Source organism: Hylobates moloch, unplaced genomic scaffold (genome assembly GCF_009828535.3).
Source record: "Hylobates moloch isolate HMO894 unplaced genomic scaffold, HMol_V3 SCAFFOLD_5, whole genome shotgun sequence".
Classification (NCBI taxonomy): domain Eukaryota; kingdom Metazoa; phylum Chordata; class Mammalia; order Primates; family Hylobatidae; genus Hylobates; species Hylobates moloch.
Genome location: NW_026652280.1, coordinates 62,698,887 through 62,723,351, shown reverse-complemented (window position 1 = coordinate 62,723,351; position 24,465 = coordinate 62,698,887). Strand labels below are relative to the sequence as shown.

At 38.4% G+C, this 24,465-nt stretch overlaps 1 protein-coding gene and 1 pseudogene across 7 annotated transcripts in view; both read left to right on the top strand.

Moving 5' to 3' along the window:
- DLGAP1 (DLG associated protein 1) overlaps positions 1–24,465 on the top strand; it is a 993,959-nt gene that overhangs the window by 481,106 nt on the left and 488,388 nt on the right. The gene's annotated exons all lie outside the window — the stretch shown is intronic.
- On the top strand, positions 11,083–14,608 carry LOC116468719 (glyceraldehyde-3-phosphate dehydrogenase-like; annotated as a pseudogene).

The window sequence follows — 24,465 nt, the reverse complement described above, 5'->3', positions numbered from 1 at the left end:
AACTGGACATATGCAACACACTTTGGTGTCACTGTCTCCCATCACCCCCAGATGGGACCATCTAGTTGCAGGAAAACAAGCTCGGGGCTCCCATTGATTCTACCTTATGGTGAGTTGTATAATTATTCCACTATATATTACAATGTAATAATAGAAATAAAGTGCACAATAAATGTAATGGGCTTGAATCATCCTGAAACCATCCTCCGCCCTGGTCCATAGAAAAATTGTCTTCCATGAAACCAGTCCCTGGTGCCAAAAATGTTGGGGACCACTGGTATAAGCCACAGAGAAAGTACATACATAGTCTAATGTATAATTATAAAGTATAGTACATACTGTTAGTCTAATGATTTCAAGATGAAATCCAACAGTTAAAGACAAAACGCTCTTTAAAATATGCATAGAAATCTGTAATTGAAGCATATAAGAAAGACAATATAATGATTACATTTCATTAAATAGTCATTGTAGGAATGTTAGCTTTGAATAAATTATAACCTCAAATGTATCTAAGAAAATTATAAAAGTGAAAATAAATATCTCTGAACATACACTTTTTAGACTTTAATAACTGTAAAAATAATTATAACATAAGCATAGTTCTGTGGGTGAAGTGAGTTCGAATACACAAAGCACTTGGAATGATGCCTGGTACCGACTAGGCCCAATGTAGCTATTTGCTCTTGGTAGACAGATGCCATTCTTTTTGTTAATTGTAGTTATAATTGAATTTTAGAATTTTTAAATAGGATGAAAGATTAGTGCTCATTGAAGCCAGTGGTTTTATTTTTCTAAACTTTTTTTTAGCAGCAAAATTCAGTTTTCAAAATCCTTTCTCCAAACAGTCAAGGAAATGGGGACCCCAGTGAGTAGGCCTGGAGGAGGAGCTGCTCTGCAGGAAGTGGGGCCAGATTTCTATCTATTAGCAATCTCCCCTTGAGGCAACTCTGGAACCCAGTCTGAACACTAAGCCAAGGCACTCTACCATTTGACAGATGAGGAAAATAAACCCTAGGGAGGTAAATAAACCTAGGGAGGTAAATGCTCTCATTCTCAAAGCTAGCACAGTCAGATTGCTTTCCAGAAAATAATTAATACCTAACATACCTGGAAACAAGCGCTATTTGCAGGGTGATATTCAAGATATTTAACCAGTGTCCAATCAAAATGGCTCTGCGTAGTCAGAGCCTCGTCCTTTGTCGGGCATTAACTTTTTAATTGCTAAATCACAGGACATTTTTGTGGGAGGCAGGGTGTCACCGTTGAAGGGTTCAGTATCGGGGGGGCTCAGGACCATAGGTAATTACCAACTGGTATAAAAGTGATTTTAGCAAGGTACAATCATACCAGATGGGTACCAGCTAAATGTCAGCCCTGGGCGTTTGAAGATGTCCTCCGCAGGCTAGAAAAAAAATCCACATTGGATTGGAATTCTGCTGAGAATAGCTACACTATAAATGGAACTCTGGAGACTGTGTCTGTTTCTTCTCATTTGGTCTTTCTAGAAATCAAAGTTCTCCTCTGGACTCTTCCAAAACATTTAGACATTTACTGGCTTCCAAAAGAAGGAACTCATGGTGATATTGACCATTTTTAAAGAAAGTAAAAGCATGAAGCCGAGCATGGTAGTACACACTTGGAATCTCACATATTTGGAAGACTGAGGCTAGAAGATTGCTTGAGGCCAGAAGTTCGAGACCAGCCTGAGCAACATGGCAAGACCCCATCTTTAAAAAAAAAAAAGTTAAATCAAAATAAAATTTTAAAAAGATGCGAGTGGTTGCTTTGTATTTATCATTCAAAATAAGTTGAAGGATAGAAAGTGATAGCTGAATGCCACTAATTGTAGAAGTTGATCTGTGTCTCCATCTTTACAAAAGGATTTGTAAGAATACTTTCATTTGCTTACACTTATTAAAATAAATGGCTTCTGCCAGCGCTCTTGATGCAGACTATCTACCTGCATAAGAAACGGGCGATGGTGACAGAAGGAAAAAAAAGAACAAAGCCCTGCCGGGTGCCCCAGTGGGAGAATTGGTACGTTGGATTTGAATGAGAAGAGGGAGGATGTTCCAGAGGTGTGTGGGGAGAGATGGGAATAGAAAATGAAGGACTGTGTTGTTATAAGAACAAGCAAAGCGTATACAAACAGCTTATGAATTTGAGCTACGATGACTTTCCGCTACATCATGGAGTTTAGATTCCCTATGTCAAAGGCAGATCTCTGTATCTCTTTTGTATTCCACAAAAGTATCTGCACATCACTTTTCTGGCTCTTGGGGGAGGGAGAGAGGCATGGGAGAAAATTCATTTAAGTGTATGCCTTAAAATGAAGTGCATTTGGCTAATGAGTAAGCAGCTGTTTAGTTAAGCAAATGACTCATACTGGGGTATTTATAGAGCACAACTATTTTTCAAGCCTGTACAAATGTAAAAGAAAGAAGTTTCCCTATAACCCCAAAGCAGATGTTTCTACATTTATGAACAAAATACTACTGAACAGTAAGCCCATCCTTCAGGTTTATCAATGCATCTAGTAAAACATATGTTAGTCTTCCTAGGAAGTACATATCTCTTTATTGAACACAGAACATTTATAGAGTATTTATTTTGTTCTATGTTAAAAAAAAAAAATAATAAGTCAAAGGCCCAGCCTTTAAGAAGTAAAGTCTATCGGAAAGTTATATGCCCAAAAAATATAGCTAATAATGAAAAGTGAGATTCAAAAATGACAACCACAGGAGTGCAATGAGCTGTAATTAGCTTAACTTTTTATTTGCTTGTAACTTAATAGCTAATAGCTAATATTTTTTCAGAGCTTAGTATGAGCCAGGCCTGGAGCATTTGAGTCCTCTTGTTGCAAAAGCATGTTTTCCAAAGAGACTTTAAAATGGAACTGAAAGCAGTAACATAAATCACATCAAGAAGAGAGGGAGACAGTATGACATTGGGGCATCACATGTGGCTCAGAGGTTCTTGCTAATCAAGGTAGAAAGGAGACCAGGATATGTTAGAGGAACTCAAGGAGGCAGATGCATGTGGCTGGTATCTTTGAATAAGGGTTCCCACAGTCATGAGATATGAAATTATCTTTAAAGAATGGGTTAGGATTAGATAAATGCAAGTGATTTCCAAGAAGGGACAATGGCTTGAGCAAAAACAATGAGGGTGGAAATAAGACATCACTCCTCACTGAGTGAATACAAGGCATGGTTGGAATGGATCAATAAACCTGTCTGAATGGAGGACACAGGCAAGGGACAATGGTGAAGACTGGTGGGGAATCAAATATGCCAGGACCTTCAGAACCGGCTGAGTTCTGTGGGCAAAAGAAAGGCCCAAACACTGAGATGGTTTGGCAGGGGAAGGATGAACCTGGGCTGGTGAGACATGCGTTCAACAAGGCAGGACTAGGGGCAGGGGATTCAATTAGGAGTTGACTGTGGACTGGCCTAACATAAATAGGCCTCAACCAAGGTTGAGGCAGAGAAAATGCCAAAGAAATGAAAATGAAGGAATGGCAAGGAAAGGGGATGGCTGCTTGGCTGTGAGAAGCATTGGGAAAGAACATTGAAGATGGCTTTAGAGTCCCCAGCCTGGGTGACAGGGTGAATGGGAGAGGAGTACATCAGTCTCATCAGAGGAGGAATTATTTTAGACACCTGGAGCTTAGAGTGCTGTCAGAACAGACAAGTGAAGCAGTCTCAAGGCAGCCAAAAATGTGCAGCTGAGACTTCGTCAGTGCAGACTTGGGATTTCCATTTGAATGATCTAGCACAGGGGAGACTTGGGGTAACTGAAGTGATGTGACCTCTGAGACACTGTGGAGACAGAAGCTACCCTGAGTCAGGGGAGACCACTGAAGGGACCTGCCCTCAGAAGGGATTTTGGTTTTCTCAGGCCACCTTGAGAAGGGACCACAGACTGACAGCTGAAACAACAAAAATTGATGTCCTCACAGTTCTGGAGGCTGAAGTCCAAGATTGAGGTGTAGGCAGGGTTGGTTTCTCCTGAGGTTTCTCCTTGACTTGGATGGCCAACTTCTCCCTGTGTCCCCACATGGTTATTCCTCTGTTTGTCTGTGTCCTCATCTCTTCTTATAAGAAATCCAGTCATATTGGATGAGGGTTCACCCATATGGCCTCATTTTTACCTTAATCACCTCTTTAAAGAACCTATATCCAAATACATTTACATTCTGTAATAGTAGGGGTTAGGGCTTCAACATATAAATTTTTGGGGGTGCAATGAAACTCATATCAGAAGGTAGGAAAATTCATACATGGGAAGAGAATGAGCATTAAAGCTGAACCAGAAGCAAACGACCAGAGAATGCCACACTCCGCTTTCTGTTTGCATGTTAAACAGTGGCACCAGGGCGGACCTCCTTTCAGCTCTTGTCCAATTAATCTCATATTGCGAAATAAGTAACATTGCAAAGTTAATTGCTCTCATTGTATCTTGTCAATTCCGTGTCATGGAGCACAGTGTGTGTATTGAGTCAAAGGTGATCTGAAGAAGGCACACGTGCATGTATACGTTTACCGAAGTAGCTGAGAAGCATACATGACACGGAGACAGTGTGACTTTTAGAGGTAAACTTTTTAATGCCAATAAAACCTGTGTCCTAAAAAGCAAGGTGAAAGTCACAGTGAAAAATGATTAAGATCCTGTATGCTTTGTCTTAGGATTTTCTGATTATTTTTTTCTCTTTCTAAAGACTACAAATTAGAGAAGTTTCAGAAGCTTTTCCATTCCATGAGGATCTTTTATTTTCTTTTATCTGTCCCCAAGAGCCTCCTTTTTTTCTTCTTCCCATTATTTCTGACCAGATAGGCTCTCTGTGCCTGTCTTTTGTTGGGAAAGAAACCTTTACCACGCGTTGCAGTTCCATGTTCCCGGGGAGCATTTCTGTGGTGGTAACTGCGGTCATTATAGAGGTGTTGTCTAAGAACCTGCCTAGCTGCAATGGTCCTGCTGATTGTGTTATTTATCTCTTTAAACAATGCAGTGGATATTAGAACGGGCTAATGATTTATTTTCCCATTCTGGTAAGTTTTACAAGTGCTTCTTTCATAATAGGAGAGTCTTTTTTAAACGGGGGTAATTTAGATTTGTTTGTTCTTGGAAGGAGGGTGGGGTATCAGGAATGCCATAATCTTACATTATGGTATTAATCATTCTTTGTTCAGTTTGTTCTTTTTACAGGTTTAATCTTGCATTCAGTTTCGATAGAGAATATAAAGCATTTTTTTAACCTAATGATGTCTCAGGTAGCAGTGGTACTCGAGATGGCTCATTTTGTACATTACTTCATGGAAAATAGACTCTTGGCACCCCCAACAACTAGTGTGAGCTGGCAAGCCACAGATCCTTGGAGGTTTAGCTGCTTCCTCTGTTAAAAGCAGATACTGACACATAGTGAGTACATCAGGCAAATGAGCTTTATTTGGGGAATGTTGAATTTAGGGTCCTGTTAGAACATACAAATAAATTTGTCCTTATAGCACTGTTTTGAGATTATATAAGTACCTGGCATAATTAAGTAACGGCAATCACTACAATTATCATTATTAATTCAAGGTACCTTTTTCTTTTTCCTGATGGATAACCCTTACATTCTTACAAATACTAAATTAATGAGTAAAAAACAAATGTGCATATAATTTTGCTTTGAAATTTCAAATAAGGAAAAATAAATCTAAAAAACAAATATTTTCTATATTCCTTTGACTCTGAAGAACCCCCCAAAAGAACCCTCTAATAAGTATGCACCTAATATTTTCTATAAGCAAGTTTTTTGGGAACCTTTGTTCCTGATATGTTATTATAATTCCTCAGATACAAACAATAGTGAAACCATTTTATTCTTAATCATCATATTAAGGTTTTAGTAATTATAGAAAATGACACTTAAGAAAAAAATTCAAAACAAATTTCATAAGATATATAAGCAATGATGGTTCATGTTTTGATTTTTCACCATTCCATCACATTCTCAATTTAAATTTGTAAGTAATTATTAATTACCTAAGTCTGCGACTCACGGTGCTAGAATGTTGTGGAATATACCAAGAAGTACAAAATGGGCTTCTTGCCATCACTGAGCTTCCAAACCAGCTGGAGAGAAAAGACTTAATGATGAGAAGAAGAAGGGCTATAAATGGAATGAATGTCTTAAGGGCTTACCATGTGTCAGGCACATAGATAATAAGAACTTATCACAGGCTATCCCATGGAAACCTCACCACGTCTCTGAGAGGTACCCCCACTGATGTTCAGAGAAGTTAATTACCAGCACCAAATCACAAGTCTGTCTGTCCTATTCCAAAAGCAAATGCATTTTCTATATTATAGGAAATAATATAGAAAATATTAATTGCAAAGTTAATCGTTCACATTGTATCTTGTCAATTCTGTGTCATGGAGCACAGTATGTGTATTGAGTCAAAGGTGATCTGAAGAAGGCACATGTCCATGTATAAGTGTGCCGAAGTAGCTGAGATGAATATATCACATGGAGACAGTATGACTTTTAGAGATAAACATTTTAATGACAACAAAATCTGCATCCTGAAAAGCAAGGTGAAAATCACAGAGAAAAATAGTTAAGGTCCTGTATGCTTTGTCTTAGGATTTTCTGATTTTTTTTCTCTTTCAAAAGACTACAAACTGGAGAAGTTTCAGAAGTTTTTCCATTCCATGAAGATCTTTTATTTTCTTTTATCTGTCCCCAAGAGTCTCTTTTTTTCTTCTTCCTATTATTTCTGACCAGATAGGCTCTCTGTGCACTACTTTTTATTAGAAAATGCATTTTACTTTTACCCATCAGGAAAAGAAAGTTAAATAGTAACCAATAATATAATATAAAAAGTAGTCAAGATAACTACAGAAGAGTTGTCATAAGGCAATAGCAATGAAAAGTATGTGTTGTAGAAGATCAGAGGAGGGAAGAATCACTAGATTAGGATGATTAAGGAAATTCCTGTGAAACAGAATCCACCACTATATTTCATATACATATAGATGGTACAGTACACCACAAAATCTCTATTATCCAGTTCAGGCCATCCTGGGACACCCTGAAAATAGTCAATCAGTCATTTATTTCAATCTCAAGCGTTTTGTCCCAAGCCATGCCGAATCTGAAGGGCACTGGAGATTTAGGGAGAGTTTTTCTCACCTAGTCTACTCATTCTCTTGGTTGTCCCCAGTGCCCTGTTCTTAGCTATAGAGCCTTCTGGGGCGTCACCTGCCATCCCTTTGCCTTGGGCAGAGAACATTCCCCAGAAACTCTTCTCTTCCTTCCCTCCCTCTAAGGTCCCTACATCTTTTTGCAACCTTTTAACTCCCTCACCTCACATCCCTGCCTCCTACATGTGTGGCCCTAGCAGGAGCTGTGGTCTCCGCCAGGTCTGAATCCTCATGGGTCGGGATGAGGACGGAAGCCTCAGAGTGCAGCATCAGAAGGCACTCACACTTCACGTGTGGGGACACAAATCTTCAGTCACTTCTCCCCATGCTGAGTTATGCTGAAGTGTGTCCTTTTCCTTGCTAGCTTTAAATCAAATCACAAAAGGTGACAGTGGAGCAAGTGCAGAGGAAAACTCGGTTTTCTCATCAATAAAATACTGTTTCTTCTGATGGGGGCAAATATCCGGCATTCCACCTATACGAAAATATAGGCCTTTGGAGACAAATATTCCTACTTTTTAAATTCTCTCACATTCTGAAGTTCCACTCTTTCCAATGTATTTGCTAACCATACATTCTTTAAAAATGAGAATCTATATGAAAAAGAACTAAGATCTTGTCTTTAAAAAGTGACCTTAGGGCATAAGTCCAAGAGATCTATTGAACAAGATGGTGACTATAGTTAACAAAGATGCAATGTATACTTGAAAATTGCTACAAAAGTAGAATTTTAAGTATTCTCACCATAAATAAATGGCAAATCTATAAGGTAATAAATATGTTAATTAGCTTGATATATGTATATGAATATATGATATGTGTATACATGTTTCAAAACATCATGTTGTATACCATAAATATATACAATATTTATTTTTCAATTCAAAAAATAAATTTGTAAAAAGTCACCTGCAAAAATGGCAGTAATAAGCACATGGACAAACTATTGGGACCCTAGAGAGAGAACAGTGCAGTGAAAATTGCTGAGCGTTGTGGTACCAGTACCATGCTGTTTTGGTTACTGTAGCCTTGTAGTATAGTTTGAAGTCAGGTAGCGTGATGCCTCCAGCTTTGTTCTTTTGGCTTAGGATTGACTTGGCGATGCGGGCTCTTTTCTGGTTCCATATGAACTTTAAAGTAGCTTTTTCCAATTCTGTGAAGAAAGTCATTGGTAGCTTGATGGGGATGGCATTGAATCTATAAATTACCTTGGGCAGTATGGCCATTTTCACAATATTGATTCTTCCAACCCATGAGCATGGAATGTTCTTCCATTTGTTTGTATCCTCTTTTATTTCATTGAGCAGTGGTTTGTAGTTCTCCTTGAAGAGTTCCTTCACATCCCTTGTAAGTTGGATTCCTAGGTATTTTATTCTCTTTGAAGCAGTTGTGAATGGGAGTTCACTCATGATTTGGCTCTCTGTTTGTGAGACATAGATCAATGGAACAGAACAGAGCCCTCAGAAATAATGCTGCATATCTACAACTATCTGATCTTTGACAAACCTGACAAAAACAAGCAATGGGGAAAGGATTCCCTATTTAATAAATGGTGCTGGGAAAACTGGCTAGCCATATGTAGAAAGCTGAAACTGGATCCCTTCCTTACACCTTATACAAAAATTAATTCAAGATGGATTAAAGACTTAAATGTCAGACCTAAAACCATTAAAATCCTACAAGAAAATCTAGGCAATACCATTCAAGACATAGGCATGGGCAAGGACTTCATGTCTAAAACACCAAAAGCAATGGCAACAAAAGCCAAAATTGACAAATGGGATCTAATTAAACTAAAGAGCTTCTGCACAGCAAAAGAAACTACCATCAGAGTGAACAGACAGCCTACAGAATGGGAGAAAATTTTTGCAACCTACTCATCTGACAAAGGGCTAATATCCAGAATCTACAATGAACTCAAACAAATTTACAAGAAGAAAACAAACAACCCCATCAAAAAGTGGGCGAAGGACATGAACAGACACTTCTCAAGAGAAGACATTTATGCAGCCAAAAAACATATGAAAAAATGCTCATCATCACTGGCCATCAGAGAAATGCAAATCAAAACCACAGTGAGATACCATCTCACACCAGTTAGAATGGCCATCATTAAAAAGTCAGGAAACAACAGGTGCTGGAGAGGATGTGGAGAAATAGGAACACTTTTACACTGTTGGTGGGACTGTAAACTAGTTCAACCATTGTGGAAGTCAGTGTGGCGATTCCTCAGGGATCTCGAACTAGAAATACCATTTGACCCAGCCATCCCATTACTGGGTATATACCCAAAGGACTATAAATCATGCTGCTATAAAGACACATGCACACGTATGTTTATGGAGGCACTATTCACAATAGCAAAGACTTGGAACCAACCCAAATGTCCAACAACGATAGACTGGATTAAGAAAATGTGGCACATATACACCATGGAATACTATGCAGCCATAAAAATGATGAGTTCATGTCCTTTGTAGGGACATGGATGAAGCTGGAAACCATCATTCTCAGTAAACTATCGCAAGGACAAAAAACCAAACACCACATGTTCTCACTCATAGGTGGGAACTGAACAATGAGAACTCATGGACACAGGAAGGGGAACATCACACTCCGGGGACTGTTGTGGGGTGGGGGGAGGGGGGAGGGACAGCATTAGGAGATATACCTAATGCTAAATGACGAGTTAATGGGTGCAGCAAAACAACATGGCACGTGGATACATATGTAACAAACCTGCACATTGTGCACATGTACCCTAAAACCTAAAGTATAATAATAAAAATAATAATAATAATAATGATGCATGCAGGGCTTAACACCTAGGTGATGGGTTGATAGGTGCAGCAAACCACCACGGCACAGATTTACCTGTGTAACAAACCTGCACATCCTGCACGTGTATCCTGGAAATTAGAATTAAATTAATTTAAATTTTTAAAAAAAGTGATATTTCTGAGCCCATTGAGCCTTTATATAAACATATGAATATCCAGCCCTAATAACTAAAAAGAGGCTATCTTGGAAAATGCTTTGTGATGTGCTGTTTCATATCACTGAATGAAACCTGCGTTTTCATTAAACAGGTTCCAAACACACGTTTTGTTGAATCTAAAAAATGACATTTCAGCTGTTATTAGGCCTATATTAAGAACATACAAATATCCAGGCCTAAGAACTAAAAACAAGCTATGTGTGAAAAAGCTTTGTGATGTGCTGCTTTATATCACTGAATGGAACCTGTGTTTTCATTAAACAAGTTCCAAACAAACACACACACCAAACAAAAAAAAAAGGAAGAAAGAAAGAAAGAAAAGAGAAAAGCAGAAGTGCCAAGTAACTATTAATTAGCTTAATTTCCAGTCTGAGGGCTGAACTACTCTGCAGAGGTTCATAGGAGGCCCCAGAGGGTGAAAATTCCAACTGTTTACGGTATAAAGAAGTGATTAAGAGCATTGTTTTGTTCCTTAAAAGATGTCTGATGATATTACCACACAGAAACCTAGTGAGGATCTTTCATGTCTCTCTCTCTCGATATATACACATATATATGTGTAGACACATAATTTTGTGTTAGCGTTTCAAAAATATCACAACTATTTGTGAAAAAAACAACATTCTGGCTTCAAGTCTTGGTTGGGTTGGCTTTCTTCAACTAAATACTTTCTGTTAGTGCTTAGAATATGTGGAAATCAGAATTCTTAAGAATAGCTGCTATGCATACAATGCATGTGGTTGATTCGCTGCTGTTACCACTTTCCATGCTTTATCACCAGCTTGGCCCTTTCACTGTCAAATCAGATCACCCTGATGAATGTTTTGTCACTCCTCTACTTCATACAGTATTTTTTTTTTTTTTTGCTGTATACCAAATAAAAAATAAATGTGCAAACATAAAAAAAAAAAAAAAGAAAATTGCTGAGCATTTTGGTTTTTTCCTTTCTGGAAAGGAGTAGGAAAGCTACGTGGCAGAAACACCTGTACATCTAAGCAAAGCTCTGGTATTCAGCTAGGAATTAGGAGATGCCCTTCCTTTTGCAAACACATTTAAATCACATTGAACAAAATTACTATGGGTAAGGATGAATATCCCACTTCATTTTGGACACAAATTATTATAATGCCGTAAGCACTTTCTGCTCCTGCTCATCAAGTGCAGCTGCAAAGTCTGGTGTCTCTCCTGTGGCAGAGCCATCTTCCTCTATGCTCCTGTTAGGAACTGGGCTGCTGCTTCCGGGTCCTGCTGCTTCCACCAAGCCTAGACTCACTTGAGGCAGTAGGTGCTGCCTCCAGATAGGCCACGATGCCTGAGATCAGACCCCCGCAGCCTCTCCTCTCCTCCTGCCACACCATCTCTATCTCCCGTTATCTTTTTTTGTTTTTTACTTTTTACTTTATTTATTTATTTATTTATTTTTTGAGATGAAGTCTCGCTTTGTCTCTCAGGTTGGAGTGCAATGGCACTATCTCGGCTTACTGTAACAACCACCTCCCGCATAAAAGCAATTCTCTTGTCTCAACCTCCCAAGTAGCTGGGATTACAGGCATGTGCCACCACGCCTGGCTAAGTTTTTGTATTTTTAGTAGAGATGGAGTTTCACCATGTTGGCCAGACCGGTCTCGAACTCCTGACCTCAAGTGATCCACCTGCCTCAGCTTCCCAAAGTGCTGGGATTACAGGCGTGAGCCACTGCACCCAGCTATATTTTTACTTTTAATTGACAAATAATAATTGTGTGTATTTGTGGGGTACAAGGTGATGTTTCGATCTATGTATACATTATAGAAGGATTCAATCAAGCTAATTAACATATCTGTCATCTCCCAATTTATCATATTTTGTGGTAAGAACTTAAAAAATCTATTTTAGCAATATTGAAATAAACATTATGCTTAACTGTGGTTACCATGCAGGGTAACAGTTGCAGTGTAACAGTTGCAGTGTGATAGTCTGATTGAAACTTTGTACACTTTGACCAACATCTTTTCTTTCCCCATCTCTTCATCTCCTCTCCAGCCTCACCTTAGGTAACCAACTTTCTACTTTCTCTTTCTAAAAGATATGCTTTACAGAAATCCACATATGAGTTAATACAGTACAGTCCTGTGTCACTTAATCATGGGAGTACATTCTGAGAAATGCATCATTAGGTGATATCACCGAGTGAACATTATATAGAGTGCAACCCTAGATGGTAGAGCCTACCCCACAACTAGACTATATGGTATAACACATTGCTACTAGGCTGCAAACCTGTACACATGGTACTGTGCTGAATACTGTAGGCAATTGTAACACCGTGGTAAATATTTGTGCGTCTAAACATAGAAAAAACATGGTAAAAATAGGGCTTTATAGTCATGGGACTGCCACTGTACATGCAATGCAGTCTGTGGTTGACTGAAACATTATTGTGTGGTGCACGACCATAGTTGTTTTTCTGTGCATGGCTTATTTCATTTAGCATAATGTCATCCAAGTTCATCCATGTTGTGCAAATGACAGCATTTTCTTCTTTTTATGGCTTTGTAGTATTCCATTGTTTATATATACCACATTTTATTTATTCATTTATCTGTTGATGGACAGATAGGTATGTCTTTATTACTCAATGTGGTCATTTCACCAGAGAGGTGGATTTACATACATACACTTTCCACATACTTTTCATTTAATTCTTCCTCTAAAACCTCACTAATGCTATTCCCCCTCCTCTGCCTCTGTCCATCAAGATCTGTCCTATACAACATAGTAAATTCCAAATAGAAGAAGTTAAGTGTGCAACATCAACCCATAAATAAAAACTAGGGGGAAAATTGAATCGTCTTCGAAAGTTCTAGACCGGGAAGAGCTTTGGAACAGTAGAAGAAACCATAAAAGTAAGAATCAGGCTCTCTGCCCCTCCCATTTGACAGACAGCTAAATATTCTTATGCAGGACCAGCCATGTGCCTGAGACACCATGGTAAAGGTGAAGGCTATATGACCATGAACTTGGTCGTATTGGGTACCTGGTCACCAGAACTGCTTTTCACTCTGGTAAAGTGGATGTTGTCACCATTGGTTACCCTTCATTGACCTCAACGACATGGTCTGCATGTTCCAGTATGATTCCACTCATGGCTAATTCCACAGCACCATCAAGACTGAGAATGGGAAGCTCGTCATCAATGGAAATTGCATGACTCATCATCCAAGGTGAGATCCCACCAAAATTAAATGAGAGGATGCTGGCACTGAGTACATTGTGGAGTCCACTAGTGTCTTCATGACCATGGAGAAGGCTGGGGCTCACTTGCAGGGGGTACCAAAAGGGTCATCATTTCTGCCCCCTCTGCTGATGGGCATGAACAATGAGAAGTATGAAAACAGCCTCAAGATCATCAGCAACACCTCCTGTGCCACCAACTGCTTTGCCCCCCACCAGCCAAGTTCATCCATGACAACTTTGGAATCGTGGAAGGACTCATGACCATGGTCCATGCCATTACTGCCACCCAGAAAACTGTGGATGACCCCTTCAAGAAACTGGCATGACAGCCACGGGGCTCTCCAGAACATCATCCCTGCATCTATTGGTGCTATCAAAGCTGTAGGCAAAGTCATCCTGGAGCTGAATAGAAAGCTTACTGGCATGGCCTTCCTTGTCTCCACCACCAATGTGTTGGTCATGGACCTGACCTGCCAGATATGATGACATGAGGAAGGTGGTGAAGCAGGCATCAGAGGGGACCCTTGAGGGCATCCTGGGCTACACTGAACACCAGGTTGTCACCTCTGACTTTAACAGCAACACCCACTCTTCCACCTTCAAAGCTGGGGTGGGCATTGCCCTCAACAACCACTTTGTCAAGCTTATTTCCTGGTATGACAATGCATTTGGCTACAGCAACAGGGTGGTAGACCTCATGGTCCACATGGCCTCCAAGGAGTAGCAGCTAGCTGGACACCAGCCCCAGCGAGAGCACAAGAGGAAGAGAGAGGGGGAGTCCCTGCCACACTCAGTCCCCCACAACACTGAGACTCTCCCCTCCTCACAGTTTCCATGCAGACTCCCTGAAGAGGGTCAGACCTAGGGGAGCCCTACCTCATTGCGTACATCAATAAAGTCCCCTGTACTCAGAAAAAAAAACAAAAAAAAAAACAGAATAAACATAATTCATTAACTAACATTTCAGCATTTTAATACAGTTTAAAAATAGTAAGGCTAGGTGAAATGACTCACACCTGTAATCCCAGCACTTTGAGAGGCCGAGGCAGGCAGATCACTGGAGCTCAGGAGTTCGATACCAGCCTGGGCAACGTGGGAAAATCCCATCTCTACTAAAAATACAAAAATTAACTGGGAGTGGTGGCACACGCCTGTGGTCCCAGCTACTTGGGATACTGAGGCAGGAGAATTGCTTGAGCCTGGGAGGCAGAGGTTGCAGTAAGCCGAGATGGCACCACTGCACTCTAGCCTGGGCGACAGAGTGAGACTCTGTCTTAAAAATGAATAAAAATAAATAAATAAAATGAGAAGAATCAATCAAAGCTATTAACAAGTCAGCAGAAATTGTGTCAAGACAATTTTTAAAAAAGATTGTATAGCTACTAAAGAATCGTATTGAAACCTTTTAACAATTTAACCTTACTTGTAATCTAAGAGAAATGCAAATTTAAATCATGAGATATATTTTTCCTATTAAATTAACAGATTTTAAAAATGGTATGACCTAATCTTTGATGAGGTCATGATGAGAATAGTACCTTTATAACTTGCTGATAACGTTATAATTTAATACAGAGTTTTTGAAAATCAATTTTTCTTGTATATTAAATGCTAAAAATGGATTCATGCCTTTAACTCCAAGATTTCATTACAGGACATTCTCCTAAGAAAATAATGTAAAAAGTCATAAGCACAAAGTTATAAGTACAAATAATTTAGCCTCAAATTATTTTCCAAATGAAAAAGAAATAAACAGTAATTTTCTCTTGATATAGGTATAGATTTAATAATTACAAAGACTTCCCAGTAACATGAAGAAAATTAATACTATATAAAAATATGCAGGGAACAGAGAACACCAGAAGAAAACATAACAGTGATATGCTAAGGTGCTAAGAATTATGGGTGATATTTACTTCATTTTTTCTATTCTCTATATTTTCATTAATGCATTTGTTATTATGGTAATATGTATAACATAAAATTTACCCTTTTAACCATTTTTTTTTGAGACAGAGTTTCGTTCTTGTTGCCCAGGCTGGAGTGCAATGCAACCTCTGCCTCCCGGGTTCACGTGATTCTCCTTCCTCAGCCTCCCAAGGAGCTGGGATTACAGGCATGCACCACCATGCCTGGCAAATTTTTTTTTTTTTTTTTTTTGTATTTTTAGTAGAGACGGGTTTCTCCATGTTGGTCAGGCTGGTCTCAAACTCCCAACCTCAGTGTGTACAGTTTAGTGGCATTAAGGATTTCACATTGTTGCACAACCATCACCACCATCCATCTCCAGAACCTGTTCATCTTCCCAAGTGGAAACTCTGTACCCCTTAAACTCTGACTTCCCATTCCCTCTCCCCCAGGCCATGGTAACCACTATTCTACTTTCTGACTTTATGAATTTGACTTCTCTAGGTACCTTATGTAAATTAAATTATACAATATTTGTGTTTTTGTGACTGGCTTATTTCACTTTGCACAATGTCTTCGAGGTTCATCCATGTTGTAGGATGTGTCAGAATTTCCTGGCTTTTTAAGGCTAAATAATATTCTATTCTATATGCACGTCACATTTTGTATCTATTCATTCTTCTAAGGACGCTTGGGTTGCTTCACTTTTTGGTTATTGTAAATAATGCTGCTATGAGCATGGGTGTACCACTATCTGTTTGAGTCCCTAGTTTCCATTTTTTTCAGTATATACCCATAGTGGGATTGCTGGATCATATGGTAATTCTGTGTTTAATTTTTTTAACAACCACCAAGCCATTTTTCACAGTGACTGCGTTCAAGGGTTCCAATTTCTCCACATCTTTGCCAACACCCACTTTCTGTTTCTTTAAATAATAACCATCCTAACTGCTGTGAAGCGGTATCTCACTGTGGTTTTGATTTGCATTGCCCTAATGATTAGTGATGTTGAACATCTTTTCATGTATTGATGGGCCACTTGCATATCGTGTTTGGAGAAAGGCCCATTCAATTTCCTTGCCCATTTTTAATGGGGATGTTTGTTTTGTTAGTGAGTTGTAGGAAGTGTTTGTTTTGCATATATATTTATATATAATTTTTATTTTTAATTGTAATTAAAAAACACATAAAAGTAACCATCCTTACTTTCTTTGAGTGTGCAGTTCCACAGTGTTAAGTACCTTCACACTGTGGTGCAACAGATTTCCAGAAATCTTCATCTTGCAAAACTGAAACTCTGTACCCATTAAATAACAACTCCCCATTTATTTCCCCTTGCCCAGCCCCTGGCAGTCACCATTCCACTTTCTGTGCCTATGAATTTGACTACTTCAGTTACCTCATATATGTAGAATCATACAGGGTTGGTCTTTTTGAGACTGATTTATTTCACTTTAGCATAATATCCTCAAGATTTATCCATGTTGTACTATATGACAGGATTTCTTACCTATGTAAGACTGAATAATATCCCATGCTATGTATTGCTTTTATATTTTTTATTTACAAATTGTGAAATACTACTCATCAATATGAATCTTATACTGTCCTCTTCCCTGTTTCAATCACCTAAAACCTCTTTTCTATATTAGGTCTTTTGACATTGAATGTTTTCAGTGTCATACTTTCATTTACCTGATTAATAATAAGTTCTTTATGTTTCACTTTTAACCAAAGCAGGAACACCAGGGCAAACAGTCCAGTAAAAAAGAAAAGCAAAGAGTGGCCATGCTGAGAGTGAAGCAAACCCATGATATATTCATGGAAAAGCTGGATTTTTTTCTCTCCTTGGAAAGTGAGATCTTTTGTGTGAAGAACTATTGAAATCTGAAGCTTCTCTTGGGAAGTTAAAAGTTCTTTTGAAAATATTTAAAAGCCCTGAATTAAAAGATCTTAATACAGTCACGTGCAATACAACTACATTTAGGTCAAGGATGAACCGCCTATAGGACAGTGGTCCCATAAGATTATAATAACGTGTTTTCAAGATCAGGAGATTGAGACTATCCTGGCCAACATGGTGAAATCCAGTCCCTACTAAATTACAAAAAAATTAGCTGGGTGTGGTGGCGGGCGCCTGTAGTCCTAGCTACTCAGGAGGCTGAGGCAGGGGAATTGCTTGAAACCAGGAGGCAGAGGTTGCAGTGAGCCGAGATCACACCATTGCACTCCAGCCTGGCGACAGAGTGAGACTCCATCTCAGAAAAATAAATAAAGTGTTTTTACTGTGTCTTTTCTATGTTTAGATAGGGTTAGATACACAAATACTTCCCACGGTGTTAAAATTGCCTACAGTATTCAGGACAGTCACATGCTGTGCAGATTTGTAGCCTAGGAGTGATGGGCTTTAGCATATAGCCTGAGAGTGTGGTAGGCTATTCCATCTAGGTCCATCTAAGTCCACTCTATGTTCACACAAGGACAACAGCAGCACATGTCTCAAAACGTATCCTCATTGTTCAGCTGTGCATTACTCTACAGTATTATCTTCTGCTGTGTTTTCCTTGTGAACCCTCAGCTAGTTAACATGGATCCCGAGCCCTGGGCCTTCCCCGGAACTTTCTAGCCTAGATCTAGTTTGTCAGGTTTCAGAAAGAATAAAATTATCTAAAATTGAGGGAAAAAAATTTGGCAGGCAATTTGGAGAAGACTCTCAGTTGGCCTGCCAACAACACTGGCAGAAGAAATGTAGTTGAGTTGGAAGCCTTCCAGCATGTTCCCTAGGGAATGCTCACACAGGAACCACAGGTGAACTAGGGAAGCCCTGGCTCCTAAAGCCTGAGCAGGAACCATATACTCCACCACTCCCCTCCTAAAGTGAAATTGAGCCCCAAACCAGGAGTAACAGGAGCACAAAGGTGACGGAGTTCATACAAGCAGAGATGAATTGCAGCTTCCAGGACGGAAATGACTAGTAGCTTATTATTTGTCATTGGCTCCAGATAAATCTTACAGCCTGCTTAAAGCAAATGTATTGACTTTTTTTTTTTTTTTTTTTTTTTTGGCTGTGGCTATTCTGACTATTCTCTTTTACTGAAAATGGTTTTTTTGTAATTAGATAGCAGCGGCCTGAAGGTAGGACCATCTTAGTTTCTCTGTGTTCCTTATAGAATCTAGGAAATTATTTTGTACATAGTAAGTATTCAATAAATATTGGATTACTCAGCTTGAATAAAAACAGCCAGATGATAATACCTTAATAGTCCCAGAATTAAGTTTCTTTGGACAGTGATTTGTTGATATTTTTAAATTAGCTATCAGACACAACACCCTGCAGCAAAAAGGCTTTGCTTACTTGAGCTCACGCTTGTTGTCCTTTTGGAGTCTGAAGCCTAATTAATGTAGAATAGAGCCTCTTTCGGAATAAAAGTCCTCTATCCTATGGGCTTATTCTTTGGGTCTCTAAACACAGATTGGGGAACAGAAAAGAAATTCATTTGGCTTCAGGCTAGGGATAGGCACCTCCCCGCCCATCTGCCTCTCAGTGTTGCTGGCCAGGGCAGGGGGAGCCAGTGTGATTTGCCCAAACCTCCCTCCCTGAGGTGTCATGTTGCTGTGATGGTGTCACAGGAGTCTCAGGAAAGCTGAGAACTCAACATAACAAAGTTCCTACATGGACAGTGGTGCTCAATACTTGCTTCTTAAAAAATAGATTAGTTAGGACTATCTGATGCCAGAGACTGAACCTAGTCACTTAATAATCAGGTTCCCACAGATCTACTTATCTGTATCCCAAACACTGTATAATTCTAAAACTATGAGAAAGAAAGAAAGAGAGAGAGTGTGTGTGTATGACTCAACTGCCTCAAACACACCAGGGAAACATGTTTGAGTATAAATAACTGAAGACAGAAAAGACAGAATGAATCAACCAGAGGACTAGAGAGAGTTATATATAAACTGATATAGATACATATAATTTTTTAAAATTATTTTTAAATAGAGACAGGATTTTGCCATGTTGCCCAGGCTGGTCTCAAACTCCCAGCTTCAAGTGATCCTCCCACCTTGGCCTCCGGAAATGCTGGGATAACAGGCGTGAGCCACCATGCCTGGCCTAGTGATATAATTTTTTTTATACACGCCTTGAGGTGTTGTATTTTTTATAAGTGGTATTATAGAATTTATAAACTCATAAAAAATTTAAAAACAAGGTAAACTGTAATATTTTAATTGAAAACACTTCTTTAGATATATCCTTGAAAACTGAAAACTTACACATTACAGGATTGTTATCCTGTTAGTTGGACACTGTTAAATGACAAAAGCTATTCATGATCTGCTGATGAGAACCCAAGTAAAGAGTCTTCCCTTAGTTAATTCACAGGATCCTCCCTGACTCAACTGGACCAGCACTTTACAGTTGCATAAAACCCTGGTTTTGAATTGTTCTTGTCCCACAATATCCACTGAGGCTGTCATGAAAATTATTATGCTTATTAATATAGAACCCCATGGATGGCTTAATGAAAGATACTTAAAATAATTTGCCAGGTTTAATTTTTATTGCTATTTAGAGAACAAGATTTTCTAAACCTATAGCCCTGTGACTCTTCAAAACCATCAGCCAGGAATCCTTTTTGGATACACTGATATTTCTCTATGTTATCCTTAGTACAGCTTAGCTTACCAAAGGATAGATGGACAAAAGAGTCTTAAAGGTTTCCAGTTTCATCCATGTCCCTACAAAGGACATGAACTCATTATTTTTTATGGCTGCATAGTATTCCATGGTGTATATGTGCCACATTTTCTTAATCCAGTCTATCGTTGTTGGACATTTGGGTTGGTTCCAAGTCTTTGCTATTGTGAATAGTGCCTCCATAAACATACGTGTGCATGTGTCTTTATAGCAGCATGATTTATAGTCCTTTGGGTATATACCCAGTAATGGGATGGCTGGGTCAAATGGTATTTCTAGTTCTAGATCCCTGAGGAATCGCCACACTGACTTCCACAATGGTTGAACTAGAAACTGGAAACCATCATTCTCAGTAAACTATCACAAGGACAAAAAACCAAACACCGCATGTTCTCACTCATAGGTGGGAATTGAACAATGAGAACTCATGGACACAGGAAGGGGAACATCACACTCCGGGGACTGTTGTGGGGTGGGGGGAGGGGGGAGGGACAGCATTAGGAGATATACCTAATGCTAAATGACGAGTTAATGGGTGCAGCACACCAACATGGCACATGGATACATATGTAACAGACCTGCACATTGTGCACATGTACCCTAAAACTTAAAGTATAATTTAAAAAAAAAGAGTCTTAAAGGTTAAGTCTTGGAACAATATAAAATGCAGTCTGCAAACACTTGGGGGTGCATCATACCAGTCAATTACACATACCAATACTTTTTTAGAAAAAAACAAAAGAATAGAATAGGCAAAATACATTGGACTTATTTACAAGACATGTTTCAGGTATACATACACATATGTGATATTATGTCATATATATGTTAGCATACATTTTATAAATGTCTTATGTATGTATTTACCTGTATATATACTGGTCAGGATGTAAAATTTGTTACTATCGGTAGCAGTCAAAAAAAATGTTAAGCCACTGATTTAGAGGACTTAATGCTAAACTAACGGAAAGCACTTACCGTGAAAAGAACTCCTACCTCTGAATAGAAATAATAGAAACTACCATCACAAACTGGTCAACAATTTACTGCAAAGTTCTTGCCAGAGGCCAGAGTCTGGCTCATGTTCTAGGTCAATGCTACAGACTGAAAGCTGGATGGAGAAAAGCTGGATGGAGAAAATGAGGTTATGCTGTAGCTACCGAAAGAAGGCAGGTGGAGGGGGCTGTTACTTTGGTTGCAATAACCTGGAATAGATGTGGGGTGCTAGAGGAGGACAGATGTAAAATTGGAAGGTGGTTCCAGCTGTCTCAATGCTTGATTAGGCCTTAAATCTGTATTCCAGCATTTCCCACTTCTGGAAATAAATGCATACCTAGCCCAGAGACAAGGGCGGAAGCAGACCTCATAGGCCCAGGGTGCAGGGCTCCTATGGGTACCTCGGAACTAGGGCAGGGGCTTATATTTTATTCTTAAAACCCAGTTGATATTAAAGTGGATTTCAGTTCAATTTGGGGGAAAAACCCCTTTTGCTTGCATATTTTTAATGTTAATATTAATGTCAAGATATCTCTAATATGATTTAGTAATAACATATCCTTCGTTCTAAATTTAGCACCTGTTTGAGAATTAATTGATTAAAAACTAAGAGTGAAACTGTATTACTATTTTGCAGTCTGATATGGGGCAAGATGTTTATCTTCTTCATTTCTCTTTATTTTTTAGATTTTCTAGAAGATGTACTTCTTGATGAGGCCAACATTTCTCTCTCGTGTCCCACACATTTCTATTATATATTTGCTATAATTTGTAGCACTCACATTTGTTGTAAAATCGCTTTTGACAGTGTATTTGAGTTAAAGTACAAAGGTTCATTACCAAAGCTCTCTTTCTTTGGAGGGCTTTTTATTATTAGTGCTACAAAATTGATCCTAATGGCTTCATTAAGAATACTGGGATGAAAGTGTTTTATTTTCTTTTCCTTTGTTTCTAGTTGTCATATTTTCCTGGAACTCTGAGGTTTGAAAATATGCAAAGAATTCATCTCATTTATTCTCTATGAGATTTAAAACTAAAACTGATTATTTAGCCAAAATAAAATTCAATAAAATCATATTTTTATATGAAAGAGAGAAGGATGGCAAGGGTAAATTGCAGGAGTACAATGGTAGTCAACTCATCTTAAATTCTTCATTTTCATTTTTGTAATATGTTTGCTTCATGTTGCTCTGGAAAACTGTGTTCTGTTGCTTTACCTACAAAGACAAACATTAATCAAACTTACCACTAGTATTAAGCACTGATTAAACACCCACATCCTAACACAACAAATCTGCTGACTTCTCTTCGTGTGCTTTCCATCTTAACACACAGACACAGACAAGACTGATAGTCTTAAGAAGGCCCTTTATCAGAAGTATTTAATCCTAGAGTCTTTTCCTTTACATACTCTATTCAAGAAAGGCCCTTTACATGAAACACATTAAAAAATTAAATAAGGATCATCGCTGGATACAGCCTCCTTAACTGCAAGCTGACAGACATAGAATAGTTGGCAGAAGGAAGCTGGCACTCTTATTAAGGGCCTAATTTTGATTTTGCATAATTTGTGGATAGTCACTACTAAAATAAAATACTGAAGAGCTGCATCTGTGCTAATTTCTTTGGTAGGATTTTTTTTTAAGAATAGACTGAAATCGTGAAACTGCTATAACTTGGGCCACAGTTTTTCTGCAAGGACGGGTACTTTTAGTTTATTCTGGATCTCTTTTACAAATAAGGTCTTAAACCACTGTCTTCTTTCTGTGTATATCTATTTTGTTTTGAGAACAAGCACCCTTTTCTCTTTAATATTCTTTTCCTACAGCTAGAATTGGTCAGCAGTGTAATACACTCAGTCAACGCCTAATTGAGTAAAATGTGACAGAACATTTTGCAAAAACCAGTGGTAACCATAGAAGACCTCACTGTTTTTCTTTGCCACTTAGTCTTCAAGAAGGAAGGACTAAAAGTTGGATTTCTTTTCAGATGACAATTATTGGTGTGTTGATTGACTACATGATCATTAGTGAGATTTCTAGTATATTGTTTTGTAATAGTAGAATTGCTATAAAATTTGGCAGATGGAAGTTCACATAGTTTGACCTGGAAAGTTGAACTACTTCAATCTTCAAATTTTTCCTTGTAAACTCTTTCATAGTAGCAAAATAATCATAATTTTCTTTGAATATTGTTAAGGAAAATAGTATTTCTCTTTCAGAATATACATCCTACATCCCCAGTGCTGTTCATTCATTAGTTAACTTCTTTCCTTTGTTGTCTCGCTGGTCTCTTGCCACCTGCAAAATGTCTTTTAAAAGAAAGTTGGAGAAAGAATGCCGTGTCATTTTTCTTCAAAAGAAATCAATAGTTTTGTTTGTTACCAGGTCCTCTTAATTATTTCTCTTCTTGTTGTTAATTATTTTGATGATTAGTTCCACATAGCTGGGCAGGGACAAGGAAGAAAAAAATAAACCTCCCTTGCATGGTATTACTTATTAGCTGTTCCAATAAAAGTTTGATTGGGTATGATGACTCAAAGTTTTCAGGAAAGGCATTTTCTTTGAATTTCAATTACCTCCACTTGTTCTAAATAATATTTGCACAAATAATTGAATATTGGTTTGAAATCAACCTCCAAATATTACTGTGTTCTTTCTAAAACTTCATCAGACTGTGATATGTCTTTTGAAAGCCAGGAATACAAATATAAAGATGTTAACTATTTAAAACTTCTATGATGGTCTGTTTGGATAAAGAGATTGCCCAAAATATGTTTTTCAGCAACTTTCTGTGTTTTCAAGTTTTTTTAAGGTATATATAGTTAGCCATTTTATTCAGCAAGTCTTAGTTGAGTGCCTGTCATGAGCCAATGACACACTGATTAATAGGGATACAAAGGGAACAAGATAGACAATTGCTAGAAATTTTACTGCATAAAATAAAAAGTGGAGATCAATAGCTGCGTAAAAATGATGTGAAATTGGGGTAAGATCTAGCGTTGCCTTTTAAGATGAAAGAGTATCTTAGCATATTTAAATATTAAAGGAAAGATACTAAGGGTCCGTGAAGGATTTAAGATACAGGAGAAAGAAATGGGGCAGGGTGAGGTCCCAGTAAATTTATGCTCAGATTAGAGCAGTTATGTCTCCTTCATCTAAATATGATCAAAAGCAGAGAGATGTGACAGAGCTAGGTACATATTCTGGATTAGTGTCAGGAAGTTTTTCCAATAACTTATTTTATCTGTGAAGAGTAAGCAGTAAGATGATTTATTGGTAGTGATAAGCAAATAGACAAATGAAATGTTCAAAACAGCTACAAGGAGAATGTGAAGGACTGCTAAGAAGGGAAGTGTGGCTTGCCTCTTGGCGTTAGATGTCCAATGCAGTTGAGAGGCACACATTTATCCTATATGTGTGTATGGGGATCAATCTGCATAGTTGGG